Source organism: Phoenix dactylifera, unplaced genomic scaffold (genome assembly GCF_009389715.1).
Source record: "Phoenix dactylifera cultivar Barhee BC4 unplaced genomic scaffold, palm_55x_up_171113_PBpolish2nd_filt_p 000652F, whole genome shotgun sequence".
Classification (NCBI taxonomy): Eukaryota; Viridiplantae; Streptophyta; class Magnoliopsida; order Arecales; family Arecaceae; genus Phoenix; species Phoenix dactylifera.
This window is the reverse complement of record NW_024068042.1, coordinates 84238-108049: the sequence shown is the minus strand read 5'-3', so window position 1 is coordinate 108049 and position 23812 is coordinate 84238. Positions and strand designations below refer to the sequence as shown.

General features: G+C 38.0%; 1 long non-coding RNA gene across 5 annotated transcripts; it reads right to left on the bottom strand.

The window, feature by feature from the left end:
- Positions 1–5571: 5571 nt before the first annotated feature.
- Positions 5572–20086, bottom strand: LOC113461505. 5 transcript variants are annotated; one of them, XR_005508839.1, is made up of 6 exons: positions 19234–20086; positions 18945–19158; positions 11707–12677; positions 11608–11636; positions 11418–11528; positions 5572–10317 (listed from the first exon to the last, which is right to left on the bottom strand). It is a non-coding gene; the product is annotated as an uncharacterized LOC113461505 (long non-coding RNA). The 5 variants fall into 5 exon arrangements; XR_005508838.1 differs by having other exon boundaries at positions 11608–11631; XR_005508840.1 differs by having other exon boundaries at positions 11418–11631; positions 11707–11767; positions 12576–12677.
- Positions 20087–23812: the final 3726 nt, after the last annotated feature.

Genomic DNA, 23812 nt, shown 5'->3' with positions numbered 1-23812 from the left:
ATGCGTGATCGTGTGACAAAGCGTGGCTCTCCACCCGGGGGCTCATGTGATGAGTGCTTTGATAGGCACGCGCGGGTGTCACCCTATGTATTGGGACTAAGCCCGCGCCACATGTGATGTGCAGTTGAAGACTGTCTTCGACTGGTACCAGAGTCAAAATATCTAAAATATCAAGCATGTTTTGGGTTAAAATGTTTAACCCGTTCTTTCCGCATAAAATTTTCTGAAATTCATGCTTAGCCCTCTGCACGCACAACATCAGTGGTAACAATGAGAAATTCCTAAATGTTGGAGATGAAAGAATTGTTCCAGTTCTAGCATTAGGTAATATTCAAATTGTTTTAAATTCTCACATAATTGCCCATGGTGAATGTCACTATTGTCCTAGTTTCTCAATGAATGTCATTTTCGTTGGTCATTTGGCCTTAAACGGTTATAAAATTTGTATAAAGAAGGATTATTGTGATATCATTATCAATGGTGTTACAGTAATCAATGGACGATTAAACAATGGCATTTATGTATTGTCACAACCTGTTAGTGTAATGTACACTACAAGTAAACGCCCTAGATCTGATGATGTCTCTGATATCTACCTTTGGCATTGTAGGCTAGGTCATATTAACAAGAACAGGATCAACAGGTTGGCCTCACTGGATATTTTAAATATTAATGATTGTGAATCATTACCTACCTGTGAGTATTGTCTTCTTGGAAAAATGACCAAGTTGCCTTTTACTAGAAAAGGTATACGAGCCGGTGCTGTATTAGGTCTTGTACATTCGGATGTATGTGAACCTATCAGCACTAGTGCAAGAGGTGGATACAGCTATTTCATTACATTTACCGACGACCTATCTCGGTATGGGTATGTGTTTCTTATGAAACACAAGTATGAATCATTTGAAATGTTCAAATTATACCGTAATGAAGTAAAGAAACAAACTCGACAGTGTATTAAGATACTTCGATCTGATCGAGGTGGTGAATACCTCTCCAGTGATTTCTTGACATATCTGGAGGAGAATAAGATTCTCTCTCAGTGGACCCCTCCCGGAACACCGCAGCATAATGGTGTATCTGAAAAGAGGAACCAGACTCTGTTGGACATGGTCCGATCCATGATGGGGTTTTCAGTTTTGCCCTTATCATTTTGGGGTTATGCACTTGAGACCGCTTGTGATATTTTTAATAGAGTTTCCAGTAAATCTGTGACTAAAACTCCATATGAGATATGGATCGGTCAAAAGCCTGTACTCTCTCACCTTAAAGTTTGGGGGTCTCCAGCCTACGTCCGTCGTTTGAGAGCAGACAAACTGGAAGCTAGGTCGGAAGAATGTCTTTTTGTCGGCTACCCAAAAGAAACCAAAGGGTATTATTTCTACCAGGCTAATGAACAAAGGTTGTTCGTCAGCAATAGAGCTGTCTTCTTGGAGAAAAAAATTCCTTGGTAAAGGAACGAACAGCTCTAAGGTTGAGCTTGATGAAGTTCAACAAATAGAGGATCAGATAACTAGAACTGAACCATTAGAGTCTGATTTGATTGGATCAAACTCAGAACCCATTGAGGTTGCACCCTTTAGGCGGTCCGGTAGAGTACCGTATCGATCGGATAGATACTACAGTTTTCTGGTCCGGGACGATGATCCCATTGGTCTTGATCAGAACGATGAGGATCCAGTCACCTATATGGATGCTATGCAAAGGTCTGACTCTGATAAATGCTTGAAGCCATGGAATCTGAAATGGAGTCCATGAAGGTCAATGATGTATGGACATTGGTTGACCCACCCGAAGGATTTAAATCCATAGGGTATAAGTGGATTTTCAAACGGAAAAGAGGCGTAGACAGAAAGGTGGAAACCTATAAAGCCCGTCTGGTTGCCCAGGAATTTTGTCAGCGTTATGGTATTGACTATGACGAAACGTTTTCGTCTGTGGCAATGCTGAAATCCATTCGGATCATGCTTGCAATTGCGGCCCATCTGGACTTTGAGATCTGGCAGATGGATGTTAAAACCGCTTTTCTAAATGGAGATTTAGAGGAACAAGTGTATATGATACAGCCTGAAGGTTTTATTTCTGTAGATGAGTCTAAGGTGTGTAGGCTGCAAAAGTCCATATATGGACTAAAGCAGGCAGCTCGGAGTTGGAACATTCGTTTTGACAGAGTTATCAAAACTTATGGCTTCGTTAAGAACGAAGAGGAACCTTGCATATACAAATGGGCTAATGGTACGGTAGTTTTATTTCTTGTATTGCATGTGGATGATATTCTCCTAATAGGGAATGATATCGCTGCACTACAGGGAGTAAAATATGGCTTTCATCACAATTCTCTATGAAGGATTTGGGAGAAGCATCCTATATCCTTGGGATGAAGATCTATAGAGATAGATCTAGGAGGTTGCTCGGTCTGTCCCAATCCATGTACATTGAAACCGTGCTAAAACGTTTCAGCATGACGAATTCCAAGAAGGATTATCTACCGATAGCTTCTGGAATTTCTCTCTCTAAAGAGATTGTCCGACAACTCCGCTAGAGAGAGACCGTATGCATCGGATTCCCTATGCTTCGGCTGTGGGGTCCATCATGTACACCATGATATGTACACGACCGGACGTGGCACAATCGCTAGGAGTAGTAAGTAGGTACCAGTCTGACCCAGGAGAAAGCCACTGGACCGTTGTAAAATCTATCCTCAAGTATTTGAGAAATACTAAGGATAAGTGGCTGGTCTACGGAGATTCTGACTTGAAACTTGTGGGATATACTGATTCCAGTTTCCACTCAGATCGTGATGCTAGCAAGAGTGTGTCTGGATTTGTTTTTACCCTGTATGGTGGGGCTGTCTGTTGGAAGAGTTCCAAGCAGACTACTACAGCGGACTCTATGTGTGAGGCGGAGTACATTGCGGCATCGGATGCGGCAAAGAAAGCTGTGTGGCTGCGGAAGTTCATTGCTAAGCTCGGAGTTGCACCCTCCCTTAGTGGACCAGTCCTTGTCTATTCGGATAGCACTGGTGCCATCGCTCAGGCCAAGGAACCAAGAGCTCACCAGCGCACCAAGCGCATTCTGCGCAGATATCACCTGGTTCGTGAGATTGTCGAGCGAGGTGATGTTGATCTTTAAAAGATCGATGGAAAGGACAACCTGGCCGACCCTTTTACTAAAGCCCTCACCATCAAGGAGTTCAATGATCATTTTACAAAGATGGATATGAGATACTGTAGTGATTGGCTTTAGTTCAAGTAGGAGTTGTTGAGAATTGTGTCCTAAATCCAATCAATTGCTGATTGTAAATGTATTTGAATCAATTATAAATAACATGGTATTTATTCATCACCAGAACATCTTCACAAACTCCGATGTGATGAAGTCCTTAGGACTGCTTTGTGTAATGAAATATGATTTTGTCACACAAGTCCTTAAATATTCATGACCGTATGATATGCTATTAATAGGACGATAGTATTATCGGACGTAGGTCATTGTATATCATATTTGTTGGTTGTCTTCCAAACCAAAGAGTATAGAGATACTAGTATGGTATACAGGTGAATAGTAGTGTACGTTCACTGAACGTGACCAATTGACGGACTCTCTCTTGTCAAGAGTTGTTCCGAGTGGATATGGGTATATGTATCCTTTAGACCTGAGATTGCAACCGATGGCTTGCAAGCAACTCACTGTACTTTGGTGCCGGACTACCTGGATTTCTAATCCAGCGACGGAAGGTTTCTGGGTCCAGTCAAGTACTTGTGGTAGTCAGTTGCAGATCAAGATGGGATTGACCTCCCTTAGAAATAAGGATGAATGCCTTGTGTTTTCAATTAAGTAGTACCCTGGCCAGAAAAAGTCAAATCACTATCACTTGACTTATTGAATTGAAACATATTTCCGGATGGATCGTTTCAGGGTAGACAGACTCTGAACCCACCCTGGACATTTTCTGGTCAAGAGGATGAATTATGCGGTAACCATAGTCCATAGGTTCTAGAATGTTGCTTTGCATCTATTCGGCCTATCCGGTCGTCGGGTCCCATTGCTAGATGGTTACTTCGATTAGTGCAGGAAGTGTTCTTGTACTACCGGCTTAGGTTCGAACCTGTGAGGTCACACGCTTAGAAGTTTCTGGATTGATCAAATGGCTGATTGACGATTGAGAATCGTCTAGAAGTAAAATAGTCAATGTGATTGACTGATTGCCCTAAGCAATTGTTGCTTGGAGAAGTTAATTGATGATTGGATCACTGATTAGACTCAATTTGATTGAGTATAAAGATTGGGCTTGACCAAATTCAAATATGATTTGAAATTGGTAAAACCGTAATTGACACCAAAATTGGTTTGGTGAAAATGTCTAATTTGCCCCCAACCAAATCAGATTTGGCTTGAGTCAAATTGGATTGAAATCAATTATAATCCTATTATGACTAGGACTTCCTTCCCTTTGTGGGACCCACATATTGTATGTGGGACCCACGTCCTACCTAGGTGGGACCCACATCCCGACCGCCCGCTTTTAAGCATATTCTTGCTTGCATGTTTGACATGTCGCGGGCCTGAACACCTCACACTCCTGATGTCATCCATGACCTCATCTGCCTCATGAGGTCATCCATGACATCGCCCTCCAGGCCACATCACTCTTTTGCATGCGTGACATGTGGCGGAGCAGGACACCTCTTTTTCTTGCATATATGACATGTGTCCTGGCAGGACACCTCATCGGACACCTCATAGGGACACCTCACCCTCTTCTTGGCCTGTAAATAGGCCACCTCTCTACCTTCTTCTCAACATCAAAAAAGAGGACTAGAGAAAGAGAGTGAGAGGAGAGAAAAGCTCTAAAGGTGAAAGCCCAAGGAGTTCTTGAGCTATGAAGGTCCATCTTCTTCCTTCTTCTCCCTGTCAGCCAACCTTCTGCCTCCCAGCGAGCTAGCACTCCCTGGAAAGCTGATCATTCCGAAGGTTCGCGTGGACGAGTCATCGATGCCGGACGCTTGTGCGGCTGCGAAGCATCCTTGAAGGAACCCCCTTCTAAAGGTAAGAGATCTGATCTCTTTTACGGTTGAGATATGATCTCAATCTTCAAATCACAAGAAGTTGTGATTTATGCATGTTTATTTGAATCACACAATCCTCGGGATCTGTGGGCTTTGTGATATCTGTGAGCCCGCGCCACATGTGATGTGCAGTTGAAGACTGTCTTCGACTGGTACTAGAGTCAAAATATCTAAAATATCAAGCATGTTTTGGTTTAAAATGTTTAACCCGTTCTTTCCGCATAAAATTTTTTGAAATTCATGCTTAGCCCTCTGCACGCACACCATCAAAAATACCTGTATCAGATTATATTATAATAATATTGTATTATATTATATTATATTATACTATAGAATAATATTTTTATATGTAACAATATTTTATTATTTAATAATATATTATTGGATTATTTTATGTTGTATCATATCATGTTATATTATTATACTTATGCAATAACATTTTAATATATAATAATATATTATGTAGTATTATATAATACTATGCAATATTCTTTATTGTCAATTAGTCATGCTAAAAGCACTTTCTTAATTTGGTTACCAAATAGTCGTATAAGTTCTATGGCATAATTACCAAATAGCAAAGAGTTTTTTGTTAAAAGCTCAACTAGCTAACACTCTACTATCAACAGCAATCCCAAACAGAGCCTTAATATACTTAACAGTGGTCTGTCGTACCAGCTGATATAGTGCATCGGATTTTGCTTCCGCCATATTTGGATGGGCCCCTACATAATCAGAGGACACCTCTCAGAGCCAGAGCGTGAGCGAGAGATCCGATAGTTCTTATAACCTGGCGCGCGTTCCTTCTGATTGGGTTGATTTGCCTCCTCCTGACTATACTTATGATCCGTATATCTACGAGAGCCATCGGCACTCGTCCCGAATTTAGATATCCGTGAGTGCTTTAAATGTATGTAAATGATTGTATCTTATTTTGAAGATATTTTATGTGTATCATTTTATCATTTGGAACGGGAGAAAGTAATAACATGCATTATCTATGTTTCAAATTTCAACCCTAAATTTAAACATAGAAATATCAAAACTCATGAAAAAAGCAATAAAAAAACATCAAAGTTTACTTAATTTAAGATCCAACAGCGACAACATTTAAAAAAAAAAATAGAACCCAAATTCCTGGCTCGCCGTACCGTGTCGGTACGGTACCGGTACCGAACGGTACGGACCGAACCGGTACCATACCGGTCCGGCCGGCGACCGATACCGATACGGCGGACCTTAACACCACATATTTCAAGGGTTTTCGCAAGGGACTTCATGTAGTCGTCTGTAATATGACCTTCTCCAAGTCTTATGAATACCAAGACGCATTTATCAAAATGGTCAGTTGGCACCTTGAACCCAGGAGCCCCCTCCTCTCCAAATCTCTATTTATTACCTGATGATAGCAAGAAGGCTGAAGACAGATGTCAGCATTTGTTAATGGCATGGTTAAGGCTGCTTGCTTAGCCATACCAAAAGAGGATCATAAATAATGAAATTTCCAATGGAGCAGCAATGAAAGGCATCATGTATCCATAGCACATCCTCAGGAATAGGTTACAAAGAAGGCCTCTTGTTGATCTGTACGGGGACCAATATAGTGGAGTTTGGGTGTCATCGTTCTCATGATAGAGGTATTTCTTTCCCATTTTCATAATAATCAATAAGATTTTGACACAAAAAACTTGTCTTCTTGCTCCACTCACTTTTGTAGTGCACAACCAAATGCATGCCTCATAGGACCGACAAGCAATGTAACTCATACATTCATGGGAATTATGGCAATTCAGCGTATGAAATATAGCAATCTAGTAAGTTTGCACTAGTTGAGTCAACGAATACCAACATAGATGAGCAACAGTACTAATATTTCCTGAGAGACTAAACGAATGGTATGTTCATACATGCATGGGTCAACATTGCTCACATATTATGCAATTCCAAATTAACCTTGTCTTCAGTAATGGATCTACCGCCTTGGTTGTCATTAACATGAAAATTTGAAAGGTATGTAATGATTTATATCAATAAATAATTGAGAAACGGTTGGATCATTAAGATTATGGAAATGTCAATATACTTCAAATCGTCTATGTTAATTAGTCATTCTATCTCGATTGTATACAAAAGTCTAAGATATAATATCCTATTCAATTACATGTATAGTGTTGTTTACATTAGTTTGGCGAGCATAATATCTACTCATGCTTTTGAATGCAATTTGGATAGCCTAGATATATCAAATTAGATATTAAAAAAAAGAAAAAGATAATAAGTAGGAAAAATATGGACCTTGCAACTATATATTTGATAACGTTAAACTATGTTGAGCCTATGTATGATCATTTTCCTTCAAACATGTGCAATAAAGATTTAAGGTGTTGATCAATATTTAAACATGCCAAAAGTGCTGCCATTTGACATCCAACGAGCCAAACAATTAGACCAGGCAAGTGAATGATTTCAAGTAAGGCATGTCATGCTACCATTATTGACAAGGGGTTTAAACGTACATAACTAGCCTTATATCCTACAGTACTCTTCTATTAGCCTTAGGAAGGACATTTTGCATTCAAAATGGATGATTAAATTGGAACGTCTAGGACTGAAACTAATACTTAAATTCTAAGAATTCTCTCCAAAAGCTTTTTCTACAGTTTCTTTACAGTAAGCACAATTAGCAAGATCACAACATGGCCAATTACTACAAACTCATATAAAAAATGGAGTTATTAAGACACAAAGGCATGTGATGTCTTGAATTAATTTCATATATGAAAGATGCCAATTATTTACGAACTCCTTACCATAAAAGAAAGGAAAAACAATTCATTGCATGCAAAGTCTAAAAGCTCAGTTTATGATCTTGCTACAATTCTGTCGAATGGGTTCAATTTTTGAAAATTATTGTTTTAGTTTCAACTCAAATTTAAAATTTACAAAAAGGATTAGGAAATGTTAAAAATTGATAGAAAACAACCAACTTATACTTGCACACAAGTTTTTAGTTTCATTTTTTGTGTTGCCATGTATGGTTGTCAGACCTGAATCTCAAGTCTAAAATATTGCTAAAAAGAACCAGAAACTGAAAAATAAAAATGGAAAATACAAGCTAGCAAACCATAAAGATACCAAATGTAAATTGTAACTTGTGATCGAGTGGTTATAGCAAATATATGCAAAAAAATTGTTGAAATAACTAATTTTTAACATTTCCAAATAATTCTTAATGGTGCATTTCAATTACTTTGTAATGTTTTAATGAAAGGAAAGTAAGACGGCATGATGTTGTTTTGTTTGGGCAAGTTAAAAGCTTAAATAGAAAAAAAACAAAAATATATGTTCCATTTCCTTGAAATTCTGGCAAGACAACAGCTATTTACTTCTGATGTGCTAAAATCATGCAGATTCGAGTTTAATATTGCAACAATGCTTCCTAAGGAGATCAAGCTAAAAAATGAATAAATGAAAATGATAAGATAAGGTCTTCAGCCTTGTACTTGTGCAATTTGAGCTAAGAAAACTGAAACTGGCCAGAGCTAGAATGATATTAATTGGTTAGGGATGAAATTAGCTGAAATCATTGAAACTCAACTGGTTTCAGATATGTTTCAAGCCAAACTTTACATTTTGTCTATGCATATATCATCAGGCAATACTTCAATTGTAATTCTTTCAAGATATACATTCTTTCTCATTCTCTCTCAAAATGTAATAGCTAAGACTAACACATGGAGAACACCTCCCAACAATCAGAACACATTTATTTATCCATTTTCATTACCACATTTGTAACAGAGGAAAATTGTAAAATTAATGACCAGAGACCAACCCCATTGATTGTACACAGTAATACATTGTTTTCGAATGGGAATGCAGCAAACTGAGAGGGAAACAAATTACTTAAATATTGAAAGCTGACTTTGTTTCATGGAATTATGTTGATCTTTCAAGGCAAGAATGCAATTTATCCCTTTGTTAAGGCATCATGTCACATATGAGATTTTTTTCAAACAATACCAACGTGGTATAGTCAAGGCGTTGGCCCCCAAAATTCTGAAGCCTGTGCTGAACAAGAAAAACTCCTGATAACCAGCCATTTGAGTGGAGTGGCAAGTCACTGATCCATGGTTTGGCTGTTAGATGACTATAGGAGCGGAATTTCAAATCAAGTGACATGAACAATTTAAGTCATGGATTATCAACTTGCAAAGATATGAGACCTTAGAGCCTCTTCAAATTAGCTTATTTGATTTATGCTTTTGCCACAAAAACATGGTGTCAGTGGATATGTGCTACTCTTTCCCACAGACATACTACAGAAGTAACCTAAAAGAAAGTGAACTTATGATACTTGTAGTCTTGTACCAACAAAAGGTTTAAAATTTTATTACAACAAAAACAGGAACTGAGGGGTAAAAAACACTATATGCTGACAAATACTTTCTCTAAACACAGATTCTTTACAACACGAAGATATCCTAATTCTCCTACAGTACTCTTGTTTCTCAACTTCTCCTTCCTAGTTTTATTATGCATCTATCTCAAAATTCTCATTTCTTCCACCATCTTGTTGGCTTCTACCATTTTTATTGTGCGTCAATTTCAGTATTGTCATGGATCACTAACATAAAACAGAAAAGAACTTAGAATCTTTAATGTAATCTAGTAAAACCAACAATAATCTTCAAACCAAAGTTAGCATTCCTGGTACCATGGACCATTCCAGTAGTTTATCTGTACAAGTCAGTTGGCACAGTATACCCATGCACAAACATATAGTACATCGCTGAAGTTAGTACAACAACTGTACCATGTGTCAGTATAGTGTCGTATCAAGCCTCTGAACTATTCCACTATGGTACTAGGTCAGCATGCTACACTCTGTACCCATGCTATAAAACCACCACTTGTAGTTTACAAAAGGATAGCCTAACTTAAAAGCTCATGCTAGAGACTTCACTAAATCTCAGCCCAATCAATGAAAAGATAAAACACAAAGGCAAATCAAGAATAAAACGAGGAAAAACTGCTAAGGGGCTGTCTTTATCTTAAACTAAATATATATAAATGAAACACTCAAACGCTGCATCCAAAAACAAAATGCTTAAGTATCAAAAGTGGTTATGAGTTCAGGAATTACCATAGCGTAAAAAATAATTGCTGAAAGATATTCCATTACACCAACTGCTTTTCTTCCGCATGCATTCCAATCTGAGAATGTCTTTTTATCTTGACATTTAATCTATCCATTAAGTCAATTTGAGTTAGTAAATGAGATCAAATTTATCACACAATAACTAGTCACTACTATCAGATATAGCCTATAGAATGGTTAAGCAAAGATGTCGCACTTTACAATAAGTTCCTGAGATAACCTAGAAATTTATCATCTGGCCTGATTTGTACTTCTATCAATAAAGCAATCTTGGCTGTTTGGTAGAAAAAGCTTTTCCCCTCTTCATTTTCCATTTTTCTTAAGGTTTCGGCATTCCAAATCTAGAAGAATATATTTTCCCAAGTCAAATATTATTTATGATATATTATTCTACATGTAGACTATAGGTAGCCCTTAGAACGTAAATATAATATTATATTAACTGCCAAACTGCAAACTTCAATGCTTCATGAACTGTTGTGACATTCTCAAGGAAAACTTTATATCAAAAAACTGCTAAAACTATCACCCCCCCCCCCCCCCCCCCACACACACACACACACCACCCCAACCTTTTTTTTTTTTTTTTTTTCGCAATTGAGCCTATCTTTCAGTCCCTGCACAAGTAATGACATCTTTTGTACATACAATACCAAACCTTAGGCCATGGCTAATTCTCATGATAGTCTGATGTTCTTTTCAAAATTAACATTCAACTGCTAAATAGACCGCATTTGAATAAAAGTCTTAGATAAAGATCAAATAAATACATGCATATGCCTGTAAACATATAGCAAATACATACCTATGCCTATAAACATATAGCTGCAGATATGCACAAGTAAAACATGCACATGCATGTGTATGCACATACATGGATGTGTCCTCACATTCACAACTCCAAAAGAACAATTTTGCATTCTTAATAAAATTTTAGTTTTAAGATAATCATTTTAATTTCTAGTATAGATCCTAAGATTTATAATCGGGGTATGTGCATTCAACACATCCACCTGCTTGTTCTTTCACCAATTTACCCTAGTTGTACAAGTAATTTGACCAGATTATTCCTGACAAATGAAGCATATGTAGCTAGATTTTTGTAGAATATTTACTGAATCGCCACCATTCATACACATAACAAGTTAGTAAATGCATGTCTGAAATTTGTATGTAAAATTCTTTACCTTTCTTCTTGACTGTGCTAGTGCTCCTCTTTTCCCTATCCTTTTATATTCCTGTCTCCTTGCTCTTTCATCTCTTCGTCCCCCATCCATTATTTACATAATTTTCGTATCCTATATCAATCCAAAAGATATGCTGCATCTATGAGAACCAAGATTAAGGGCATGTGATTCAGATTTGACTTCCTTGTACCTTCAAGAGGTAGTTGTCCATCTTCTGCACTATTATATAAGAAATTCAGTATGGATGCCATCCCTATACAAGCTATGTTAAACAATAAGTTATAATTACCAGTTGTTAACAAAGAAGCAATATCTGCCACCGTTTCTGGCGTCTGTATCAAACCACTTGTCTGTACTCTTCACCAGAAATTTTATTTAGAACAAGATCTTAAAGCAAGTGTCAGCCTTAAATCTGCAAAATTAAATAAGCTCAAAGGCCCAATATCTTTTACTCCTTTAATCATTCTTTCTAAATAAACTTCCTGGAAACCTAGATTGAAGCCTATAAAGAAAATAAACATAATTGCAGTTTAGGCAGCTTGAACGACCATTAAAAGGAAAAGAGGAGAAAATACCATGTCAACATGAAGACCACAATTAAAGAGAATCAAGATGCAATATTACTGCTTCTGAGACAACACTACAAGTACAGCAGGTGAAAACAAAGCCTGGGGCGAAATACACACAACATAAAGCTCCTTGTTGAACAGAGTTCATCAATAATTATATAAAGCTCCTTGTTGAAAATGATAAAATGAATCTGTACATGTCAGTTGGTACAGTATACCCATGCACAAACATATGGTACACTGCTGGAGTCGACTGTACCATGTGTCAGTATAGTGTCGTATCAAGCCTCTGAACTATTCCACTATGGTACTAGGTCGGCATGCTACACTCCGTACCCATGCTATAAAACCACCACTTGTAGTTTACAAAAGGATAGCCTAACTTAAAAGCTCATGCTAGAGACTTCACTAAATCTCAGCCCAATCAATGAAAAGATAAAACGCAGAGGCAAATCAAGAATAAAACGAGGAAAAACTGCTAAGGGGCTGTTTTTATCTTAAACTAAATATATATAAGTGAAACACTCAAACGCTACATCCACAAAAAAAATGTTTAAGTATCAAAAGTGCTTATGAGTTCAGGAATTACCATAGCGTAAAAAATAATTGCTGAAGGATATTCCATTACACCAACTGCTTTTCTTCCGCATGCATTCCAATCTGAGAATGTCTTTTTATCTTGACATTTAATCTATCCATTAAGTCAATTTGAGTTAGTAAATGAGATCAAATTTATCATACAATAACTAGTCACCACTATCAGATATAGCCTATAGAATGGTTAAGCAAAGATGTGGCACTTTACAAGAAGTTCCTGAGATAACCTAGAAATTGATAAGGAAAAATGTTGAAGATAAAATGGAACAAGCACATGAACAGAACGATTAGAAGAATTTCAACAAAATTTCCAATGAAAAAACAAATAAAAACGAATAATATAATGCAAAATTGACCTCTACTTAAGCCCAACAGTTAGAAATATCTTGCATCACATCGAGAAATATAGTTTTGAAACCCTTGTTGCGGAAGATTTCTAGGAAACCAGCTACTAGACATGATTCCACAAAATGCATTCATGTCTCTATAAACCCATCATATCATTCCTACTGACATGTGAATCAGAACTCTGCAACTAGTATTCTAAAGCAGGGTTCTGCACAACTTTGCTATGAATATGTAAATGTACAGCAAAAAAAAAAAAAGCAATTTGACAACATTATTAAGACTCTAATAGTAAAATCGCATTGTGTTGATTCTGTAAATGTTTATTGTAGTTAATGTAGTCAAGGACCTCAGAATCTAAGATTTGATTAGTATCTTTTTGTAATTGTTGGCAAGTTAACTCAGGAAGCATATATCATATTTATTTAAACAGAAATTGACAGCTACATTTGATACATCATCATAAATTAGAATATAGAACCACAAACAACTTGTGTTATCTAAAGTTTTATAAAGTAGTGTTTCTTGAAAGCCTTCCATTGGATTTCACAAGCTATTATGTTGGGCACTTGTAATTTTGTAGCTCCCACTGCTACATATCCAGGTAATACTAGTTCAGAGTATTGAAGTCTTGAGATCCTCAGTTTAAAAAAAAAGAATGTATCCCCCGATACATCTACAGACACTGATGTCTCCCTGAGTCATATGAGAAATATGCGGCATATAAACACATAAATTTAGATGATTCAAACTAGAGATAGTGATATAGTCCACATAATAAGCAAAAGAATTTTGACCATGGAAACGAACATAAAAGACATGTTGATGATATTGAAACATAGAACATTACATCCGCTTTGTGATTCAACAAAATATTTGTAATAGATTCTTGTCCACAACTAGCAGCCACATGCAGAGGAGTCACTCCAAAAGAGTCTTCCAGGTCCACATCTATTTGTCTTGAAATAAGCAACCATAAAAGGTCATAGTATCCTAAGAAGATACTGATGAGTTACGCCCCATTCGATGCGACGTTCGCAGCGGAATTCGAACAGGACATTGTTCATCGTATGAACGCGCCTCGAATCGTAGAATTCAAAAAAATTTCTGGATCTAAATCCAGAAGATTTTTGAACTCATTAGGGAGGGAAGAATAGGATCTGAGGAGGGTTGATTAAGATTTATAAAACTGAAACAAAAATCAGAAGTTTTAGATTTGAAGATCTCATCTTCAAAAATTCTGCAGGTGTAGAACACCGCAGCCTGATGATCTATTCTAGGTTTCTGTTTGAGCCGCACAATTGTCCGGCCTCTACAGGTATCCACACGAGGATCTAATCATCTGAGAATAGGTCTTACCGGAGTGCTAGCTCCTTGCAAAGACCTCTAATGACTATCATAAGTTGGAATAAGAATCTGCAACTTACCTCCTTGAAGAAGAACCCTTTCTTCTTCAACCTTGCTTGCGATGGAGGAAGAGGAAGGAGGAACCTTGCACGTGGATCTTCCTTGCCTTGCTACCATGGAAGTAGAGGAGGATGAAGACCCCTTGCTGCCGTGAAGGAGGAAGAAGAAGGGCTATGTGGCGTGAGGAAGAACTCCTTCTTCCTTGCTGCCGTGTGGTCTTTCTTTCTTTCTTTTCTTCTCAAACTTCCAATGCCTTGGAAGAGGAAGAAGGAAACTCCTTTGCTGCCATGGAGGAAGAGGATGAAGGCTCCTCTTACTGCTGTGGGAAGGAGGAAGAAAGGAAAAGGAGGCGTGGAGAGGAAGAAGAGAGAATTAATTCATAACGTGTCCCTTGCTACCCTTTTATAGACTGGGTTTAGGGCTTCTCCTAATCTTATTAGGAGTATGGGACTATAACCCACCCTTGGATTAATGCCAAGTGTCCAATCCTTGTGCTCATAAATGCATGACATGTGTCCACTTAATCAATTGATTAATTCCTAATCCCATTAGGACTTCTAATCTCATTAGGAGAACTAATTGATTTGGGAGCATGCATCCAATGACGCCATGTGGACTTTAAAGTCCGCATAGTGTGAACACAACTTAAGTCATATTCATCCTACGACGACATGTAGACTTTAAAATCCGCATAAACCCTGGTTAATTTAATCCAATTGACCCAATCATACCCAAATCAATTTGGGTCAAACCCAATTTGATTTGAACAATTAAATCAGCCCAATTGCAATCCAATTGCAATCAATTCCACTTAATTATTCTTCCATTAACTCACTAACACTTAGTGGGTTAATTCAATCACCAATCATATTGATGATTGATTTCTATTGTGATTCCAAAACAAAATTATGATAGTCTGACTAATTAAATCCTCTATGTGTGTGATCCCGTAGGTTCTATTCTGACTGGTAGTGAGACATATTGAGATCTCCATCTCAATATCACTGAAACTCCTTCAGTGGACTGAAACAATTTCAGTTCTACTCTTAGGGTTCACTGATCACAAAGTGAATGCCTTCGAGTCTCACAATCCACTAGCAACACCTAGCAATATGTGGTGGCAACCCAGCAGAATAGAATGTCTAAACCTCTAGGTGTAGTTAGCGTATAATACAATCCCTCTATCATAGATCCCGACGTGACGGAGGTTATGGATATCTCGTCAAACCCCATCGTCCATCATATGTTAAATTTATTCGACTTCCAGATCGAGATATAGAAAACTCTTTTTCCAAAATAGCTGGCCAGAAATTTATCGAACTCAGTCTCATAAATCACATAGGATCACTCCTAATCTATCAAGATCAATAGATCCCATCTAGATGCAACCCTATTTCAAAATGAACCTACTGTAGCCAATCCGCACTACAAGGATCCGAATGGCTAGGGTCCAAGTTCACATGCTCGTCAAACTACAGCAACCTCACAGTGAATAGCTGAGGCATCGCAGATCAAAGGACTAGTCATACAACTACAGCATAAGTAGTCACTGACGAGTGGATAGACATCTATGTGACTACTATCTTTGGTCACGCTCAGTACCTTGTTCTCTAACAAGTACTCGCATAATCACTCCAGTATCCCTACACTGTAGACTCAAGACTCATCCATCTGACTAAGTGATCTGTGCACTAATCTCAGCGGATCAATCACCGTCCCTCGTGATAGATCCATCGATCGGGAGCATTTAGAAATTAATCTCTAATGACACATGCCTCAAATTCTCAACTCCTTGAGAATATGTGTCATCATCTATTAATTTCTTGGACGATTCATGGACACATACAAACATGAATGAAAAATAAATTGCCCAATCTTATTTATTGATAACTTGATAAGAGTCAAATTACAAATTTGTGCCCCAGATTACAAATATGCGTCAGCCACGTTGGCTTCTAGGGCATACTTCTAACAGATACAAGAATAAAAAAAATCAAAGGGAGAAACGCCTTAATATTATCTAACACCAAGGCATAAATCTATGCTGCAAGTATAGCGTAAGTATATTTTCACTCGAATAATGAAGTTTGGAGTATATATGAAGTATATTATATATTTTTTCTGAAAGTTTTAAATTGGTAATAGACAATGTAAATATTATGCATGATTGAATTATGTTATCAACAACCTAGCAAACATGACCGAACTCAAATAAGTAAAACTCATGTTGAGAAAAGATTTTTAATAGTGTCAGCTGTCACTTTATGCATTACGAAGTGCATAGTGCTTGATGCAGTTGGTACTAACAAAATGACCTCCACAGACTACAAAACCAGGGAAAAAATCAATAGACATACTCATATGCACGTATTCCACAATGATATGCAGAACATAAGAATCCATTATACAATATGTCTATTATTTACTTTTATTAGCAAAAATATAAGTTTCTAGAAAGCCACTCTTTAGAAAGCAGAAAAAAGTTGTGCTTAAGTTGAGATTACTCATTCTAGAAGATTTTAGGTGCTAATACAATTGAGATTCGACTTTCTTCGAGCTTAATTGTGGCAACTAGGCAGAAATGTATGTTCTGACAAAGCCTCACTGTAAAGATCAAGATGCACTTTACTTAGAATAAGAGAACAGAGAAAAAATATAAGTGGACCTGCATGACCAAAGTAATTTAGAAAGTTAAACAGTCGATTCATATGGTATAACAAAATCAATCCCCAAATGCAAATAGATATTTGAAGGCGCTTAGGAAGATAATGTCGGTTAACTAACATGATGTTGTTAGTTATTTGAAGTTCTGCAAGTAAATAGTAGAATTTAGTTTTATAAATGTTTATAAGGGTTGCAATCCTTCAACCAATTTGCCAACATGGGATCACACTAGCACGTTTTGATATGGAAATAGCAGGTTTGGGTCATAAACAAATTGGCCCAGCTAACCAATTCAGCAAATCAGCAATTTTCAAGTTTATAGACTTGACCTGCTTGATGTGAATTGACCCATTTAATGAGTAGGTCAGGTGGATATAGTTATGACCCAAACTTGAATGTGATTCTACACCAACATGCTTAATTGTGTGCGGACACTAACTACTATATACAAAAAGTTGCATATATGGAATATCATGTATAGCGATAGATTGAATAGATGTTAAATTAGTGGGTTGTCATTCATCAATAGATTAATTGGGTAAGTATCAGACTAGGTATGCCAGATTTGATCTAAGTGTGTCACGGTAGGCTAACAAGTTAGCCATGACCTTGCAGACCCAATCTAGCCTGATTTGTACTTCTATCAATAAAGCAATCTTGGCTGTTTGGTAGAAAAAGCTTTTCCCCTCTTCATTTTCCATTTTTCTTATGGTTCGGCATTCCAAATCAAGAAGAATATATTTTCACAAGTCAAATATTATTTATGATATATTATTCTACATGTAGACTATAGATAGCCATTAGAACGTAAATATAATTATTATATTAACCAAGGTCCGCCGTGCCGGTACCGGTCGGCGTATCGGTGGCGGCCCGGACCGGTACGAAACCGGTTCCGTACCGGTGGCGTACCGGTCCGTACCGGTGGCGTACCGGTCCCGTACCGGTCCGAACCGGTCCCGTACCGGTCCGAACCGGTGGCGTACCGGTCCGTACCGGTGGCGTACCGGTGGCGTACCGGTCCTTCAACAATAAATTACCGGTACCGAATTTTACGCTGATCCGGTACCGGTCCCAGGCCGGACCGGTACGTACCGGCCCGTACTGGCCGGTACGGACCGGTACGGCAGACCATGAATTATTAACTGCCAAACTGCAAACTTCAATGCTTCATGAACTGTTGTGACACTCTCAAAGAAAACTTTATATCAAAAAACTGTTTAACCATCTAATGTTAAATCTTCAGTTATTTTCCAGTTTGTTTCAAGCATAAGGCTGTTGCACTTGCTCTCTTAAACTATCACCCCCCCCCCCAAAAAACCACCCCAAACCATTTTTTTTTTGTTTGTGCAATTGAGCCTATCTTTCAGTCCCCACACATGTAATGACATCTTTTGTACATACAATACCAAACCTCCGGCCATGGCTAATAATCATGATAGTCTGATGTTCTTTTCAAAATTAACATTCAACTGCTAAATAGACCGCATTTGAATAAAAATCTTAGATAAAGATCAAATAAATACATGCATATGCCTGTAAACATATAGCAAATACATACCTATGCCTGTAAACATATAGCTGCAGATATGCACAAGTAAAACATGCACATGCATGTGTATGCACATACATGGATGTGTCCTCACATTCATAACTCCAAAAGAACAATTTTGCATTCTTAATAAAATTTTAGTTTTAAGATAATCATTTTAATTTCTAGTATAGATCCTAAGATTTATAATCGGGGTATGTGCATTCAACACATCCACCTGCTTGTTCTTTCACCAATTTACCCTAGTTGTACAAGTAATTTGACCAGATTATTCCTGACAAATGAAGCATATGTAGCTAGATTTTTGTAGAATATTTACTGAATCTCCACCATTCATACACATAACAAGTTAGTAAATGCATGTCCGAAATTTGTATGTAAAATTTTCTTTACCTTTCTTCTTGACTGTGTTAGTGCTCCTCTTTTCCCTATCCTATTATATTCCCGTCTCCTTGCTCTTTCATCTCTTCGTCCCCCATCCATTATTTACATAATTTTCGTATCCTATATCAATCCAAAAGATATGCTGCATCTATGAGAACCAAGATTAAGGGCATGTGATTCAGATTTGACTTCCTTGTACCTTCAAGAGGTAGTTGTCCATCTTCTGCACTATGATATAAGAAATTCAGTACGGATGCCATCCATATACAAGCTATGTTAAACAATAAGTTATAATTACCAGTTGTTAGCAAAGAAGCAATATCTGCCACCGTTTCTGGCATCTGTATCAAACCACTTGTCTGTACTCTTCACCAGAAATTTTATTTAGAACAAGATCTTAAAGCAAGTGTCAGCCTTAAATGTGCAAAATTAAATAAGCTCAATGGCCCAATATCTTTTACTCCACTAACCATTCTTTCTAAATAAACTTCCTGGAAACCTAGATGTGAAGCCTATAAAGAAAATAAACATAATTGCAGTTTAGGCAGCTTGAACGATCATTAAAAGGAAAAGAGGAGAAAATACCATGTCAACATGAAGACCACAATTAAAGAGAATCAAGATGCAATATTACTGCTTCTGAGACAACACTACAAGTACAGCAGGCGAAAACAAAGCCTGGGGCGAAATACACACAACATAAAGCTCCTTGTTGAACATAGTTCATCAATAATTATATAAAGCTCCTTGTTGAAAATGATAAAATGAATCTGTACATGTCAGTTGGTACAGTATACCCATGCACAAACATATGGTACACTGCTGGAGTCGGCACAACAACTGTACCATGTGTCAGTCTAGTGTCATATCAAGCCTCTGAACTACTCCACTATGGTACTAGGCCGGCATGCTACACTCCGTACCCATGCTATAAAACCACCACTTGTAGTTTACAAAAGGATAGCCTAACTTAAAAGCTCATGCTAGAGACTTCACTAAATCTCAGCCCAATCAATGAAAATATAAAACACAAAGGCAAATCAAGAATAAAACGAGGAAAAACTGCTTTATCTTAAACTAAATATATATAAGTGAAACCCTCAAACGCTACATCCACAAACAAAATGCTTAAGTATCAATAGTGCTTATGAGTTCAGGAATTACCTAGCATAAAAAATCATTGCTGAAAGATATTACATTACACCAACTGCTTTTCTTCCGCATGCATTCCAATCTGAGAATGTCTTTTTATCTTGACATTTAATCTATCCATTAAGTCAATTTCAGTTAGTAAATGAGATCAAATTTCTCATACAATAAGTAGTCATCACTATCAGATATAGCCTATAGAATGGTTAAGCAAAGATGTGGCACTTTACAAGAAGTTCCTGAGATAACCTAGAAATTGATAAGGAAAAATGTTGAAGATAAAATGGAACAAGCACATGAACAGAACGATTAGAAGAATTTCAACAAAATTTCTAATGAAAAAACAAATGAAAAGGAATAATATTATGCAAAATTGACCTCTACATCAGCCCAACAGTTAGAAATATCTTGCATCACATCGAGAAATATAGTTTTGAAACACTTGCTGCGGGAGATTTCTAGGAAACCAGCTACTAGACATGATTCCACAAAATGCATTCATGTCTCTATAAACCCATCATATCATTCCTACTGACATGTGAATCAGAACTCTGCAACTAGTATTCCAAAGCAGGGTTGTGCACAACTTTGCTATGAATATGTAACTGTACAGCAAAAAGTAAGCAATTTGACAACATAATTAAGACTCAAAGAGTAATAATCGCATTGCGTTGATTCTGTAAATGTTTATTGTAGTTAATGTAGTCAAGGACTTCAGAATCTAAGATTTGATTAGTATCTTTTCATCATTGTTGGCAAGTTAACTCAGGAAGCACATATCATATTTATTTAAACCAAGGTCCGTCATAACGACTGTAATGACGTACTGATAGAGACCGGTACCGGTTGGGAAAAAAAACTAACACGACGCGTGCGGGGACGCGCGCGCATCCGCGTTAAATGCAACGAGTGGCATTAAATGGCCCACATGGGCTGCCCCGCGTGGGCGCGATGCCCTGCGCGCGGTTCAGCCTGCGGGCACGCGATGCCCTGCTCGGGGAAACGCACGCGCTGCACTATGCGAGCGCGGTTCCCAGCGCGGGCAACCGCCCGCGAGCTTGGGGTACCGTGCACGGACCTTTTTTTTCTTTTTCTTTTCCTTCTCTTCCTCCTTCCCAAACCTTCTCTCCTCTCATTTCTTCCCCGCTCTCCTCCTCTCTTCTCCTCTCTTTCCCCCGTTCTCCCGCGAGCAAGGAAGAAGGAACTGACTAGGAGGGGCGCGATCCTCGTCGCCATCGTCGGGGTGTTTGGGAGGGGGTCGGCCCGAGGCTATGTGTGAACTGCGAACCAATACTCTTCTTCTTCTTCTCCTCTTTCTCTTCTTCTTCCTCTCCTTCTTTCTCTTCTTCTTTCTCTTCTTTCTTCCTCTTTCTTCCTCTTCTTTTCTCTTCTTCCTCTTCTTCTTTCCTACCAGCGCAAACCGTTTTCAAAAGCTGTACCGTACCAATGACGGAAGGTACCGATACTGGTACGGGATGAACGGGCTGTTACAGCCGGCACAGCAACCCCTGATTTAAATAGAAATTGACAGCTACATTTGATACCTTATCATTAATAAGAATATAGAATCACAAACAACTTCTGTCATCTAGAGTTTTGTAAAGTAGTTTCTTGAAAGCCTCCCATTGGATTTTCACAGCTATTATGTTGGGCACTTGTAATTCTGTAACTCCCACTGCCACATATCCAGGTAATACTAGTTCAGACTGTATAGAAGATGTATAATTTTCATTGACCTCAGTTAAATAATAGAACTTTTGATCCTTTTTAGTGCCTTGTCTGCAGATGTAAGCATTCAAAATAATACAGAATACTGGATTGGTAGAAAAAAATCAAGTTTAAGTTCTTCCTTTTTCAGTTTCAATAATTTATGCAATTTGATGTAATGTGGCACTGAAGATTTGTCATCATAAATCTTAAATAATAATTATTTCCTGAAGCAAGTATTCAGTTTTGTAAATATAAATGAGACCTAGATGCATGCATCAAGTATTTCAAAATGAAATCTGTAAGATAATAATACATATGAGAGAGATAGTAGTGGTTTTCTTTTCTTCTTTCTCTCTTTATCTTTTATTCCGGGATTGTGGGTAGGGGGCAGTGGGGCAACAACGTAGAGTTTTTTTCTAGGATTCCGGATTGCACACCAGTTGTTTGGGAACTTTCAATTTTAGATCAGTAATAATTCCATCAATGCTCCAGTCTGTTGGCTGCTAAGTTCGTGACATGATAATATAAAAAGAGAAAGTTCCCACGTGCATTGTAAAGTTCATAGAATGGACATTCTGAGGATCAATCAAAGAGAAAGCATGACAACAAAGCTACGGCATAGCAGTGTGGCACACTAGTATTTACTTTTTTGTCAATATGAAGTTCATCATCCCGTTTGCTTTCTGTGGCTTCTGCTAAACTGATATGAGAATTTTAGAGAGCCAAAAACAGCCAGAAAAATAAACAAGGCAACATGGTCTGCTGTACCGGTCGGTACGGGTCGGTACCGGCCCGTACATACCGGTACCAGATCCTACTGGTACGGTACAGCTACATAATTCGGTACCAACTCGTACCGACCGGTATCGGCCCGTACCGACCGCGTACCAGCCCGTACCGACCACGTACCAGCCCGAACCAAATCGATACCAGCCCGAACCGACCGGTCTGTACCGGCTCCAAAATTTTTTTGGCTTTTAGCCCCATTGGTACCGTACCGGTTCGGCTCGGTTTGGTTCGGTACCGTACCGGTACCGATGCCCACCGGTACGTCGGTACAGTCGGTACTGCGTACCTTGCAAGGCAAAGATATGAGCACTTACTTTATTAGGTATATTTGCATCAGCCCCAGCTTTCCGTAAGCAATTAATAATCTCAGTCAAGCACCACAAGCTGCCAATCCTAAGGGAGTTACTCCAATGGAAATATTACCATTCGCATCAACGCCGGCCTACATGAACAGAAATACATAATAAATTATTTAGAAGAATTCGTCGCATCTCAGAAGTGAGAGGTCTCCTTGCTCTCTCTGATAAATTTTGTTTTTTTGTAGTCCTACCACATTTTATAATTTGCTTGAGAAATTTCATGAGCAAAGATATTACATTGACGATTCTTTTATAGGGCTTCTCTGAGCCACCTGATTAGAAAGCAGGCTCCTGCCATGCCAAAGGTGTGAAATTCTCCAATTTTTCTTCAATGAAGATCTTAAGCATAGCAGATCATCTTACGAATTCCTTCATTTCCTGAAATTCTTTGTCGTCACTCCTAAGTGAACATTATGGTCATTTAGATGATGAAAGATCCAGGCTTACTTTCATATAATCATCTTCATGCTGTTTAGATAGGTAATATCAAAGCTCAAATGGATCAGCAAAGAACTTCCATTCTGCTACATGGTGGACATTTTCTTTCTAGGACTTAAATATCAATCAGAAGAAATGAAGATGAGATATGTACATGCAAAAGTAGATATAGCAAAAGGAATTAATTTGCAAATTCTGGAAGCTAGTGTGTGATGACTGCATATCATCCAGATTTGTCTAAATAAGATTTGCTAGATATATCATCTGTCAAAATCCATGAAGCCTTTAATCCAGCATCAGCAAGAAATTTCATAGAAACAAACAATGATCCCAATCAATGGTAGATGATTTTTCAATTATACCCCAGTCAAAGACCAGAAATGTGCTCACTATGAGATATTAAAGAACATATGGCCAACAAACTTGTTTACC